Below are 15,486 nucleotides of genomic sequence, written 5' to 3' on the forward strand. Positions count from 1 at the left end.
CTGTTGGAACTTGACTGGTGTTTGTTCCGTTCCTGCCTTCAGAAATGCGTTTCCAATCTGTCCGAGTACTGAAGAAAATAGTTGGGGGAGGGATTCTAGTAGAAGGTTTGGAGGCTCCAAGAGGTAGGCAGTTATCCATTTTAATGGGGTATGAAGGAGACTAGACTTTTCTAAGGGTTCAGATAAGTTTTTAAAAATGGAGAGAAACCTCGAGTGCAGAGGGGCCTGGGTGTCCTCGTGCATGGATTGCAGAATAGTATGCAGATACAGCAGGTGATGAGGAAGACAAATTAAATTTTAGCCTTTTATAGCTAAAGGAATAGAGTATAAAAGTAGGGAAGTGTTGCGACTGTACAAGACACCTGGAGTAGTGCAGTTTTGGTCCTCATATTTGAGGAGGGATGTAGTTACATTGGAGGCAGATCAGAGGAGGCTCACTAGGTTGATTCCAGAGATGAGTTTGTCTTATGAAGAGAGATTGAGCAGTTGAGGCCTATAATAATAATCGCTTATTATCACAAGTAGGCTTCAATGAAGTTACTGTGAAAAGCCCTTAGTCGCCACATTCCGGCACCTGTTCGGGGAGGCCGTATACCCTCAAGTTTAAAAGAATCCGAGGATATCTAATGAGGTATATAAAATGAGAAAAGGTATTGACAACGTAGACCTGTGGGGCAATTTAGAATCAGAGGACAAAGTTTTGGGATAAGTGGTAGCAGATTTAAAACATGATTGCTTCTCTCGCAGGGAGAATTCACCACCTTGAGTGCAGTGGATGTCAGGACTTTGAGGCCATAGATTCATAGAATTTACAGTGCAGAAGGAGGCCATTCGGCCCGTCGAGTCTGCACCGGCTCTTGGAAAGAGCACCCTACCCACGGTCAACACCTCCACCCTATCCCAGTAACCCCACCCAAGGGCAATTTATCATGGCCAATCCACCTGACCCGCACATCAACTGTGGGAGCACCCGGAGGAAACCCACGCACACTGGGAGGATGTGCAGACTCCGCAGACAGTGACCCAAGCCGGAATCGAACCTGGGACCCTAGAGCTGTGAAGCAATTGTGCTATCCACAGTGCTGCCCTTTAGATGTTTTACTTCGTAATTGAAGGGTTGTGGAGAACAGACAGGACAGTGAAGTGGAGGACTTCCGGGTGCGGCGATGACCAGCTGAGTCGCACGTTTCGGCAGCTCCCTGTGAAACGGACTTTTGGGCTCTTGATAGGAGCCCCAACGGCAATTTTAACGGCTGAAAACACCGTGCGGTAAACCAGAAGGGTGTTCCCCCTGGACACGGATGGAAAAAGGAGAGGAAAGTGGCCGGATTGCAGCGGATCCTTTGGAACAACGGCAAGGAAGGCAAGCAGAAACCAAGATGGCGTCGGAAGGTGGCAGTTTCATATGGGGCCCTGAACAACAAGAGTTTTTGAAACGCTGCGTGGGGGAGATAAAAAAGGAAATGAAGAAAGAGTTGTTGGCCCCGATATTACAGGCGATTGAAGGGCTGAAAGAGGAACAAAAGACCCAGGAGCAGGAGCTTCGGGTCGTGAAGGCGAAAGCAGCAGAGAATGAAAACGATATACAGGGCCTGGTGGTGAAGTCGGAGATACAGGAGGCACACCAGAAACGATCTGTGGAGAGGTTGGAGGCACTGGAAAATAACGCAAGGAGGAACAACTTGAGGATTCTTGGCCTTCCTGAAGGTGTGGAGGGGGCGGACGTCGGGGCATATGTGAGCACGATGCTGCACTCGTTAATGGGAGCGGAGGCCCCGACGGGTCCGTTGGAGGTGGAGGGAGCATACCGAGTTATGGTGCGAGGATCGAGAGCAGGAGAAGCTCCCAGAGCCATAGTGGTGAGATTTCTCCGTTTTAAGGATGGAGAAATGGTCCTTAGATGGGCGAAGAAAACTCGGTGTAGTAAATGGGAGAACGCGGTGATCCGCGTCTATCAAGATTGGAGTGCGGAGGTGGCGAGAAGGAGGGCGAGCTTTAATCGGGCCACAGCGGTACTTCACAAAAAAAAGATAAAGTTTGGAATGCTGCAACCGGCAAGACTGTGGGTCACATATCAAGGGAGGCACCACTACTTTGAGACGGCGGATGAAGCGTGGACTTTTATTGTAGAAGAAAAATTGGAATGATTGGACTACGAAAATGAACGTTTGGACAAAGTGGTGGGACGAGTGGGGGGGGGGGGCGCGAAGAGGGATTGTATGATTAATCCTGCGGTATGGTAACTTTTCTTTCTCCCACATGTGGTGATGGGGGGAGGTGGGGAGGGAGAGGAGATGGGGCGTTGGCCATGGGAGGCGGGGCCGAGGGAGAGGCGCGGGCTTGGTTCCCGCGCTATGATAATTATGGCGGGAATAGAGAAGCAGGAAGGAGGAGGCGCCGCACGGGGCGAGCCGTGATCACGGGGGGAAGCCGAGGTCAGCCAGAGTTTGCTGACTTCTGGGAGCAACATGGGGGGAGTAATTACGCTAGCGGGGGGGGGGAATTACTGGGTTGCTGCTGCTGGGGAAAGGGGGGAGTGGGTACGGGAAAGGATGGGCGGGGGGGCACCGTCTGGGAGAAATACAGCTGCGTGGGAACTGGGCGAGAAGCTGGAAAAAGATGATGGCTAACCGGCAAGGGGGGGGTGGGAAGCCCCCCAACTCGGCTGATCACGTGGAACGTGAGGGGGCTTAACGGGCCGATAAAGAGGGCACGAGTACTCGCACACCTTAAGAAACTTAAAGCAGATGTGGTCATGTTACAGGAAACGCACCTGAAACTGATAGATCAGGTTAGGTTGCGCAAAGGATGGGTAGGGCAGGTGTTCCATTCGGGGCTGGATGCGAAAAACAGGGGGGTGGCTATATTAGTGGGGAAGCGGGTAATGTTCGAGGCAAAGACTATAGTGGCGGATAACGGGGGCAGATACGTGATGGTGAGTGGCAAATTACAGGGAGAGATGGTGTTGGTAAACGTGTATGCCCCGAATTGGGACGATGCCAATTTTATGAGGCGAATGCTAGGACGCATCCCAGACCTAGAGACCGGAAAGCTGATAATGGGGGGAGACTTTAACACGGTGTTGGAACCAAGGCTGGATAGGTCGAAGTCCAGGACTGGTAGGAGGCCGGCAGCAGCCAAGGTGCTTAAGGATTTTATGGAGCAGATGGGAGGGATGGACCCGTGGAGATTCAGTAGACCTAGGAGTAAGGAGTTCTCGTTTTTCTCCTATGTCCATAAAGTCTATTAACGCATAGACTTTTTTGTGTTGGGTAGGGCATTGATCCCGAGGGTGAGGGGAACGGAATATACGGCTATAGCCATTTCGGATCATGCCCCACACTGGGTAGACTTGGAGATAGGGGAGGAAACAAGAGGGCGTCCACCCTGGAGAATGGACATGGGACTAATGGCGGATGAGGGGGTGTGCTTAAGGGTGAGGGGATGCATTGAAAAGTACTTGGAACTCAATGACAATGGGGAGGTTCAGGTGGGAGTGGTCTGGGAGGCGTTGAAGGCGGTGGTTAGGGGGGAGCTGATATCAATAAGGACACATAAAGGGAAGCAGGAGAGTAAGGAACGGGAGCGGTTGTTGCAAGAACTTTTGAGGGTGGACAGACAGTATGCGGAAGCACCGGAGGAGGGACTGTATAGGGAAAGGCAAAGGCTGCATGTGGAATTTGACTTGCTGACCACAGGCACTGCAGAGGCACAATGGAGGAAGGCGCAGGGTGTACAGTATGAATATGGAGAGAAGGCGAGCAGATTGCTGGCACACCAATTGAGGAAAAGGGGAGCAGCGAGGGAAATAGGGGGGATGAGAGACGAAGATGGAGAGACGGAGCGGGGAGCGGAGAGAGTGAATGAAGTGTTTAAGACATTTTATAAAAAATTGTATGAAGCTCAACCCCCGGATGGGAGGGAGAGAATGATGGAGTTTTTGGATCGGCTGGAAATTCCCAAGGTGGAAGAGCAGGAAAGGATGGGATTGGGAGCACAGATCACGGTAGAAGAAGTGGTGAAAGGAATTAGGAACATGCAGACGGGAAAGGCCCCAGGACCGGACGGATTCCCAGTTGAATTTTACAGAAAATATTTGGACTTGCTCGCCCCGCTACTGACGAGGACCTTTAACGAGGCAAAGGAAAGGGGACAACTGCCCCCGACTATGTCAGAAGCAACGATATCGCTTCTTTTAAAGAAGGAAAAGGATCCGCTACAATGCGGGTCCTACAGACCAATCTCCCTCCTCAATGTAGATGCCAAGGTCTTGGCCAAGGTAATGGCAATGAGAATAGAGGAATGTATCCCGGGGGTGGTTCATGAGGACCAAACTGGGTTTGTGAAGGGGAGACAGCTGAACACGAACATACGGAGGTTGTTAGGGGTAATGATGATGGCCCCACCAGAGGGTGAAACGGAGATAGTAGTGGCGATGGATGCCGAGAAAGCATTTGATAGAGTGGAGTGGGATTATCTGTGGGAGGTGTTGAGAAGATTTGGGTTCGGAGAGGGGTATGTTAGATGGGTGCAGCTGTTGTATAGGGCCCCAGTGGCGAGTGTGGTCACGAATGGACGGGGATCGGCATATTTTCGGCTCCATAGAGGGACAAGGCAGGGATGTCCTCTGTCCCCATTACTGTTTGCACTGGCGATTGAGCCCCTGGCGATAGCGCTGAGAGGTTCCAAGGGATGGAGGGGAATACTTAGGGGAGGTGAAGAACACCGGGTATCTTTATATGCGGATGATCTGCTACTATATGTGGCGGATCCAGCGGAGGGGATGCCAGAAATAATGCGGATACTTGGGGAGTTTGGGGATTTTTCAGGGTATAAATTGAACATGGGGAAGAGTGAGCTGTTTGTGGTGCATCCAGGGGAGCAGAGTAGAGAAATAGAAGACCTACCGTTGAGGAAGGTAACAAGAGACTTTCGTTACCTGGGGATCCAGATAGCTAAGAATTGGGGCACATTGCACAGGCTAAATTTGACGCGGTTGGTGGAACAGATGGAGGAAGATTTCAAGAGATGGGATATGGTAGCATTGTCAATGGCAGGGAGGGTGCAGGCGGTTAAGATGGTGGTCCTCCCGAGATTCCTCTTTGTGTTTCAGTGTCTCCCGGTGGTGATCACGAAGGCTTTTTTCAAAAGGATAGAAAAGAGTATCATGGGTTTTGTTTGGGCCGGGAAGACTCCGAGAGTGAGGAAGGGATTCTTACAGCGTAGTAGGGATAGGGGGGGGCTGGCACTACCGAGCCTAAGTGAGTATTATTGGGCCGCTAATATTTCAATGGTGAGTAAGTGGATGGGAGAGGAGGAAGGAGCGGCGTGGAAGAGATTAGAGAGGGCGTCCTGTAGGGGGACCAGCCTGCAGGCTATGGTGACAGCCCCATTGCCGTTCTCACCAAGGAACTATACCACGAGTCCGGTGGTGGTAGCTACACTGAAGATTTGGGGACAGTGGAGACGACATAGGGGAAAGACCGGAGCACTGGGGGGGTCCCCGATAAGAAACAACCATAGGTTTGCCCCGGGGGGAATGGATGGGGGATATGGAATGTGGCAAAGAGCAGGTATAACGCAATTGAAAGATCTATTTGTGGATGGGAAGTTTGAGAGTCTGGGAGCGCTGACCGAGAAATATGGGTTGCCCCAAGGGAATGCATTCAGGTACATGCAATTGAGGGCTTTTGCGAGGCAACAGGTGAGGGAATTCCCGCAGCTCCCGACACAAGAGGTGCAGGACAGAGTCATCTCAAAGAAATGGGTGGGGGACGGTAAGGTGTCGGATATATATAGGGAAATGAGAGACGAAGGGGAGACTATGATGGACGAACTAAAAGGGAAATGGGAAGAAGAGCTAGGGGAGGAGATTGAGGAGGGGATGTGGGCAGATGCCCTAAACAGGGTAAACTCGTCGTCCTCGTGCGCCAGGCTAAGCCTGATTCAGTTTAAGGTATTACACAGGGCACATATGACTGGAACACGGCTCAGTAAATTTTTTGGGGTGGAGGATAGGTGTGCGAGGTGCTCGAGAAGCCCAGCGAATCATACCCATATGTTTTGGTCATGCCCGGCACTACAGGGGTTTTGGATGGGGGTGACAAAGGTGCTTTCGAAAGTAGGAGTCCGGGTCGAACCAAGCTGGGGGTTGGCTATATTTGGGGTTGCACAAGAGCCGGGAGTGCAGGAGGCGAAAGAGGCCGATGTTTTGGCCTTTGCGTCCCTAGTAGCCCGGCGCAGAATATTGCTAATGTGGAAAGAAGCCAAGCCCCCGGGGGTGGAGACCTGGATAAATTATATGGCGGGGTTCATAAAGTTAGAGCGGATTAAGTTCGTCCTAAGGGGGTCGGCTCAAGGGTTTACTAGGCGGTGGCAACCGTTCGTCGAATATCTTGCGGAAAGATAGATAGGGGAGAACAAAGAAGGCAGCAGCAGCGGCCCAGGACTTGGGGGGGGGGGGGGGTGGAGGGATGGGGGGGGGGGGTGGGTGGCGGGTGGCCTGAGACAAGGCAGTTGCCAATTAGGGCTAGTTTTTATTTTTTGTTATTTAATATTTATTTATTTGTTGTTGTTTTTGTTTAAATTTAAAAAGGTCATTATTATCTGTATTGTTACAATGTTGTGTAAAGGATGCACAATGTACTGTGTTGGTTGACCAAAAATTTTCAATAAAATATTATTTTTTAAAAAAAGGACAGTGAAGTGGAGGCCGAGATGTGACCAGCAATGATTGTATTGAATGGCAGAGCAGACTCGGGCTGAATTGTCTTCTGGTCACGGGTTGTGGATAGTGCTGATTCGGCCAGTATTAATTGCCCTTCAGTTGAATGGCTAATTAGGCCATTTATTAGTCAACACATTGCTGTGGATCTGAAGTTGCAAACCAGATAAAGATGGCAGGGGCCATCAGTGATCATCAATGGTGTTTTGAATTTTAGTCTGGTGATAATAGCACTGCACCACCACCTTCCCACGTGACTTCAAAGCATTTGTATCTCACTACAGATGACCGTGCCTTTACAGGAAGAATGTGATCACACCAGTGTGTAGAAACCAGGATATTGCTGGAATGAAGAATTTTAACTGAGAAACAATAAGCTGTGTTTGTTTTCTTTGAAATGGAGATGGTTGAGGGCAATTTAATTGATGAAGTATTTGTGATGTGGAGATGCCGGCGTTGGACTGGGGTGAGCGCAGTAAGAAGTCTTGCAACACCAGGTTAAAGTCCAACAGGTTTGTTTCAAATCACTAGCTTTCGGAGCACTGCTCCTTCCTCGGGTGAATGAAGAGATATGTTCCAGAAACATATTAGACAAATTCAAAGATGCAAGACAATGCTTAGAATGCGAGCATTTGCAGTTAATTAAGTGTTTACATATCCAGAGATAGGGGTGACCCCAGGTTAAAGAGGTGTGAATTGTCTCAAGCCAGGACAGTTGGTAGGATTTCACAAGCCCAGGCCAGATGGTGGGGGGTGAATGTAATGCGACAAGGGGCTGGTTTAGCACGGCTAAAGAGCTGGCTTTAAAATCAGACCAAGGCAGGCAGGCAGCATAGTTCAATTCCCGTACCAGCCTCCCAGAACAGGCACCGCAATGCGGCGACTAGGGGCTTTTCACAGCAACTTCATTTGAAGCCTACTTATAACAAGCTATTTTCATTTCATTTCACTGTTTCTAGGGCAGCACGGCAACATTGTGGATAGCACAATTGCTTCACAGCTCCAGGGTCCTGGGTTCGATTCCCGGCTCGGGTCACTGTCTGTGCGGAGCCTCCCCGTGTGTGCGTGGGTTTCCTCCGGGTGCTCCGGTTTCCTCCCACAGTCCAAAGATGTGCGGGTTAGGTGGATTGGCCATGCTAAATTGCCCTTAGTGTCCAAAATTGCCCTTAGTGTTGGGTGGGGTTACTGGGTTATGGGGATGGTGTGGACCTTGGGTAGGGTGCTCTTTCCAAGAGCCGGTGCAGACTTGATGGGCCGAATGGCCTCCTTCTGCACTGTAAATGTTCCCCAACTGGAAGGGAACATTCCTGCCTGGTGGTGGTTGCACGATGTCCGTTCATTCGTTGTCGCAGCGTCTGCATGGTCTCGCCAATGTACCACGCTTTGGGGCATCCTTTCCTGCAGCGTATGAGGTAGACGATGTTGTCGTGCGACTCAGCCAACGTTGTCTACCTCATACGCTGCAGGAAAGGATGTCCCAAAGCGTGGTACATTGGTGAGACCATGCAGACGCTGCGACAACGAATGAACGGACATCGCGCGGCCATCACCAGGCAGGAATGTTCCCTTCCAGTCGGGGAACACTTCAGCAGTCAAGGGCATTCAGCCTCTGATCTCCGGGTAAGCGATTTCCAAGGCGGCCTTCAGGACGTGCGACAACTCAGAATCGCCAAGCAGAAACTTATAGCCAAGTTCCGCCCATATGAGTGCGACCTCAACTGGGACCTGGGATTTGTGTCGCATTACGTTCACCCCCCCCCCCCCCACCATCTGGCCTGGGCTTGTGAAATCCTACCAACTGTCCTGGCTTGAGACAATTCACACCTCTTTAACCTGGGGTTACCCCTATCTCTGGATATGTAAACACTTAATTAACTGCAAATGCTCGCATTCTAAGCATTGTCTTGCATCTTTGAATTTGTCTATATAACCTGAGGTAGGAGCAGTGCTCCGAAAGCTCGTGTTTGAAACTAACCTGTTGTAAGACTTTTAGTATTTGGTATTGATAGTTCATGGAGGTCTGCCGGTGCTGTTCAAGCTATATACCTATTTGTCTCAGTGGCTATGGTCCCTCATGTACTGTGGCTAATTATCGTTGGAAGAATTGGAGCGAGATTTAATCATTTGCTTTCCACCCGGAGGGTAGTGGCGTTCTGAACCTCGTTGCCTGAAAGGTGGGACCAACACTTGGATATGCATTGCAGACCAAGAGCTGGAAGGTGGAGTTATACTGGATACCATTTCTTGGGGCCAATGGACCTAAACATTCCTTCATTCATGCCATTTAAATCTTCAGCCTTGAATCTGATATATTCCTGGCAGGTCTCCCCATTCTGCCCTCTGTAAACTTGAGGTCATCCAAAACTTTGCTGCCCACATCTTAAACGTCTAAGCCCTGTGTTCATTGACTTACTGGTCTGGTCAAGCAACCTGTTTTTAAAATTCTCACTTGTTTTCAAATCCCTCCGTGGCCTCACACTCTATTTCTGTAATGTCCAGCTCCACAACTCTTATTTAATTCCAGTATCTTGAGCATCCCTATTTAAGGCTTTCCTTAAAATCTACCGCTACCAAACTTTGGTCACTTGACATCTCCGTGTGGCTTGGTGTCATGTTTTTAGAATACTGCAACACCATGGGCTATTACATTGTAAGGGCTATAAAAATACAAGCTGCATAGCCATGCACTTACCTGAGATCCACTGCAACGGTCACTCAAGATAGCTGCAGACAGGGTAAATTATCTGTGTTCCAAAAAACAATTAAAAGTCACTCCTGTGCCATAAATGTTTCAAACTGGAAATCCTGGTGAGTCGATTTGTTCACTTGTAAATGGGTGGTGGGAGATGGACATTCTGCCCTGCGTGGACATCTTCCTACATGCCACTCTCACGCGATTTGACCTACAAACGGTGTGGCCACAGCTATGCACCAGTAGTTACATGGAGCCACTGGTGAGTATCCAAGACCATGTGGATTATCCATATAGCTATGTTGTCTGCTGTCTGTACAATAATTGGTGAATGGTTACAGAACAGGAGGCCATTCAGCCTGCAAGGGCTTTTCTCTTCAGGTAGCACTGTCACGTGAGAGTACCTTTAAGAAATGGATGTTTAAGCAATGTACCTTTAAGAAAACAGTGATGTCAGAGAGTGGGTGGAGCTGAGCTTAGTTCAGCCATTTTGTAGTTTCAGTTTTGAGGAAAAGAACTTGGGGAGTGTCTGTTTTGCAGTGAGCTGGATCTGCTGTGATCTCTGCCTTGAAAGACTATCTGGATTATTTAAGACCATAAGACATAGGAGCGGAAGTAAGGCCATTTGGCCCATCGAGTCCACTCCACCATTCAATCATGGCTGATTTCAACTCCATTTACCCGCTCTCTCTCCATAGCCCTTAATTCCTTGAGAAATCAAGAATTTATCAACTTCTGTCTTAAAGACACTCAATGTCCCGGCCTCCACCGCCCTCTGTGGCAATGAATTCCACAGACCCACCACTCTCTGGCTGAAGAAATTCCTCCTCATCTCTGTTCTAAAGTGACTCCCTTTTATTCTAAGGCTGTGCCCCCGGGTCCTAGTCTCCCCTGCTAATGGAAACAACTTCCCTACATCCACCCTATCTAAGCCATTCATTATCTTGTAAGTTTCTATTAGATCTCCCCTCAACCTCCTAAACTCCAATGAATATAATCCCAGGATCCTCAGACGTTCATTGTATGTTAGGCCTACCATTCCTGGGATCATCCGTGTGAATCTCCGCTGGACCCGCTCCAGTGCCAGTATGTCCTTCCTGAGGTGTGGGGCCCAAAATTGCTCACAGTATTCTAAATGGCGCCTAACTAATGCTTTATAAAACTTCAGAAGTACATCCCTGCTTTTATATTCCAATCCTCTTGAGATAAATGACAACATTGCATTTGCTTTCTTAATTACGGACTCAACCTGCAAGTTTACCTTTAGAGAATCCTGGACTAGGACACCCAAGTCCCTTTGCACTTCAGCATTATGAATTTTGTCACCGTTTAGAAAATAGTCCATGCCTCTATTCTTTTTTCCAAAGTGCAAGACCTCGCACTTGCCCACGTTGAATTTCATCAGCCATTTCTTGGACCACTCTCCTAAACTGTCTAAATCTTTCTGCAGCCTCCCCACCTCCTCCATACTACCTGCCCCTCCACCTACCTTTGTATCATCGGCAAACTTAGCCAGAATGCCCCCAGTCCCATCATCTAGATCGGTAATATATAAAGAGAACAGCTGTGGCCCCAACACTAAACCCTGCGGGACACCACTCGTCACCGGTTGCCATTCTGAAAAAGTACCTTTTATCCCAACTTTCTGCCTGACAGCCAATCGTCAATCCATGTTAGTACCTTGCCTCGAATACCATGGGCCCTTATTTTACTCAGCAGTCTCCCTTGAGGCACCTTATCAAAGGCTTTTTGGAAGTCAAGATAGATAACATCCATTGGCTCTCCTTGGTCTAACCTATTTGTTATCTCTTCAAAGAACTCTAACAGGTTTGTCAGGCACAACCTCCCCTTATTAAATCCTAATCCGACCCTGCACTTCCAAGAATTTAGAAATCTCATCCTTAACAATGGATTCTATAATCTTGCCAACAACCGAGGTTAGGCTAATTGGCCTATAATTTTCCATCTTTTTCCTTGTTCCCTTCTTGAACAGGGGGGTTACAACAGCAATTTTCCAATCCTCTGGGACTTTCCCTGACTCCAGTAACTTTTGAAAGATCATAACTAACGCCTCCACTATTTCTTCAGCTATCTCCTTTAGAGCTCTAGGATGTAGCCCATCTGGGCCTGGAGATTTATCAATTTTTAGACCTCTTAGTTTCTCTAGCACTTTCTCCTTTGTGATGGCTACCATATTCAACTCTGCCCCCTGACTCTCCTGAATTGTTGGGATATTACTCATGTCTTCTACTGTGAAGACTGACGCAAAGTACTTATTTAGTTCCTCAGCTATTTCCTTGTCTCCCATCACTAGATTACCAGCGTCATTTTGGAGCGGCCCAATGTCTACTTTTGCCTCCTGTTTGTTTTTAATGTATTTAAAGAAACTTTTCTATCATTCCTAATGTTACTGGCTAGCCTACCTTCATATTTGATCCTCTCTTTCCTTATTTCTCTCTTTGTTATCCTCTGTTTGTTTTTGTAGATTTCCCAATCTTCTGACTTCCCACTACTCTTTGCCACATTATAGGCTTTCTCTTTTGCTTTGATGCATTCCCTAACTTCCTTTGGGTAATTTAAACTCATAATAGTAAAGCCTTTAACTTGATGTGTTTCGGTTTAAAGGTGTTAAGTCTTGGATGTTGAAAGGAATAATTGGATTATTTAGTGTTGTAATATTGTCGGGGTTATCTTTGAAGTAAGGGGTGTTAAGAGATCCAATGTTTATTTAAGAGGTTAAGTTGAGTTCATGGAATAAACATTGTGTTGTGTTTAAAAACCCATGTGTCCATAATTGTAATATCTCACCTGGAGAACAAGCTGTGTGCTCGGGAAAGCAACAATAGTGTGAAAGGGAGAGGTTGGTTGAACTCATGATACATTTTGGGGGTTCTGAAAACGCCTCTCCCATAACAATTGGGGGCTCGAGGGGGATAAAAGTCAAACTCTTGGATTGGCTTTTGTGAACTTGAAGACAGTGAAGGTTTGTTGCTTTTCCGGTGTGGTATTTTAGTTTAAGTGGGGAGAGTGTTGTGGACAATGGCTCTTTTCAGAGGCTCAGAAGTTTTTTGGGGTGGAGAATGTCACACGTAGTACCTTACGGACAGAGACGAAAAGCAGACTGTTAGATTTGGCAAAAACATTGCAGTTAACATTACCTGACAAAATGCAAAAAGACGAGGTAATTATGGCAGTGGTTAAGCATTTAAAGTTGCCTAAGATAGAGTTTGACTCATGGGAAATGGCAAAAATTCAGTTGCAAATTAAACAAATGGAACATGAGAAAGAGTTATGCGGCTTGAATATGAAAGAGAGCGTAAAAAGAGAGGGAGAGGAAAAAGAAAAGGAGAGAGAAGAAAGGAGAAAAGAAAGAATAGCCCTAGCAGAACAAAAAGAAAGGGAGATACAGATCAGGGAAAAAGATAAAGAGAGGGAGTTTGAACTTCAGAAAATGGCCATGAAACATGAAAGTCAGTTAAAATTGGCAGACGTAAAGGGAAACGTACAGTTGGAGGATAGTGATGAGGATAGTGAGAAAGTGCGTCATAGTCGAAGGCTTGGTGGGAATCTATTTAAATATGTCCAAGGTTTGCCGAGAAGGAAGTGGAAGCCTTTTTCATTTCATTTGAGAAGGTAGCTAAACAAATGAAATGGCCACAGGACATGTGGGTATTACTGATTCAAACAAAGCTGGTAGGTAGAGCTCGTGAAGTGTTTGCATCACTACCGGAGGAGGTATCTGGAACGTATGAGGAGGTAAGAAATCCATCTTAAGTGCATATGAGCTAGTTAGTGCCTGAAGCTCACAGACAAAGGTTTAGAAATTTAAGGAAAGAATTTGGTCAAACATACATGGAGTTTGAAAGGCTCAAACAGAGTAATTTTGATCGGTGGATAAGGGCTTTGAAAATAGACCAAACTTATGAAGCTCTCAGAGAAATTATACTTTTGGAGGAGTTTAAAAATTCAATTCCTAATGTAGTGAGAACTCATGTGGAAGAACAGAGGGTTAAAACTGCGAGATTAGCAGCAGAAATTGCAGATGATTATGAATTAGTTCATAAATCAAAGATTGGTTTCCAACATCAGTTTCAGCCGGTGAGGGATAGAAACTGGGGACATGAGAAATACTCAAGTGGTAAAGGTAAAGGTGACCTGATGGGAGACAATAAAAAGAGTGTACCTCAGATTAAAAAAGAAATCCAGGAGGGTGGAAAAGAAATGAAAAGTTTCAAATGTTTTCACTGTAGTAAACTAGGCCATGTAAAGTCACAGTGTTGGTGATTGAAGAAAATCACTGGGAAGGCTGATATGGTAAAACAGGATAAGACAGTGGGATTTGTTACAGTGGTAAAGGAAAGCCCAAGAGAAGCAAAGGAGGTGCAAACAATTGTACAGCCTGTTCAAGAAGTAATTGTTCAGAAGGTGCCAGATGTCTTTACAGAATTTATTTGTGTGGGTAAAGTTTACTTGTGTATCAGGAGGAGCAGGTAAAGTAGTCACAATTTTAAGAGATACCGGGTCTAGTCAATCTTTAATGGTAAGAGATGAGGAATTATGTAGTTTGGAAAGAATGTTGCCAGAAAAGGTGGTGATATGTGGAATTCAGGGTGAGAGGAGTAGTGTTCCATTATATAGGGTAAGGTTGGAAAGTCCAGTGAAGAGTGGTGAAGTGGTCGTAGGAGTAATAGATAAACTATCTTGTCCAGGAATACAGTTTATCTTGGGTAATGATATAGCTGGATCGCAGGTGGGAGTGATGCGTACTGTGGTTGATAAGTCAGTGGAAAATCAGACATCTGAAGCGTTGAAGGACGAATATCCTGGGATTTTTCCAGATTGTGTTGCAACAAGGTCGCAAAGTCACAGGTTGAGACAAGAGGAGAAATCAAAGGGTGAAGGTGAAATTGAAATGCAATTATCAGAAACAATTTTTGATCAGATGGTTGAAAAAGAACAAGAACAGGTGGAGGATGAGGTGGATATTTTTAGTTCAGGAAAATTGGCGGAGTTACAACAGAAAGATGTAGAAATAAAACTGATATATCAGAAAGCATATACGGAAGAGGAATCTGAGAGTATACCAGAGTGTTATTACCGTAAAAGTGATGTCTTGATGAGAAAATGGAGACCTGTACACATGCAGGTGGATGAAAAGTGGGCAGAAGTTCATCAAGTAGTATTGCCGGTAGGGTATAGAAAGGAGGTTTGCGAGTTGCACATGAGGTACCAGTGGGAGGTCATTTGGGAATAAGGAAAACTTGAGCTAAAATCCAGAAACATTTTTATTGGCCTGGACTACATAAAGATGTAGTTAAATTTTGTCAATCATGTCACACATGTCAAGTGTCAGGGAAACCTCAAGCAGTGATAAAACCAGCGCCCTCAATACCCATTCCAGCATTTGAGGAACCTTTTACAAGGGTCCTAATCGATTGCGTAGGACCGCTTCCTGAAACAAAAAGTGGGAATCAATATCTTTTGACTATAATGGATGTGTCTACTAGGTTTCCAGAGGCCATTCCAGTACGTAATATTACAGCTAAAAGGATTGTGGAGGAGTTACTTAAATTCTTTACTAGATATGGACTACGCACAGATTCAATCGGATCAAGGAACGAATTTTACTTCAAAGTTATTCAAAGAAGTTATGGATAGCTTAGCAATAAAACAATTTAAATCAACTGCATACCATCCAGAGTCGCAGGGAGCGTTAGAAAGGTGGCATCAGACATTAAAGACAATGTTGAGGGCGCCTTGTCAAGATTATCCAGAGGATTGGGATAAAGGAATTCCATTCGTATTGTTTGCAATTAGGGATGCACCTAATGAGGCTACCAAATTTAGTCCTTTTGAACTAATTTTTGGTCAAGAGGTAAGAGGACCACTTAAATTGATTAAGGAAAAATTGGTGGGTGAGAAATTGGAAATTACATTATAGGATTACGTGTCAAATTTTAGGGAACGATTAAATAGAGCAGGTGAATTGGCTAGACAACATTTGAAAGTTGCACAAAATGTGATGAAACGGGTAGCGGACCACAAATCCAAAGTTCGTAGTTTTGTCAGT

This window comes from Scyliorhinus torazame, chromosome 3 (assembly GCF_047496885.1).
Source record: "Scyliorhinus torazame isolate Kashiwa2021f chromosome 3, sScyTor2.1, whole genome shotgun sequence".
NCBI classification, from domain to species: domain Eukaryota; kingdom Metazoa; phylum Chordata; class Chondrichthyes; order Carcharhiniformes; family Scyliorhinidae; genus Scyliorhinus; species Scyliorhinus torazame.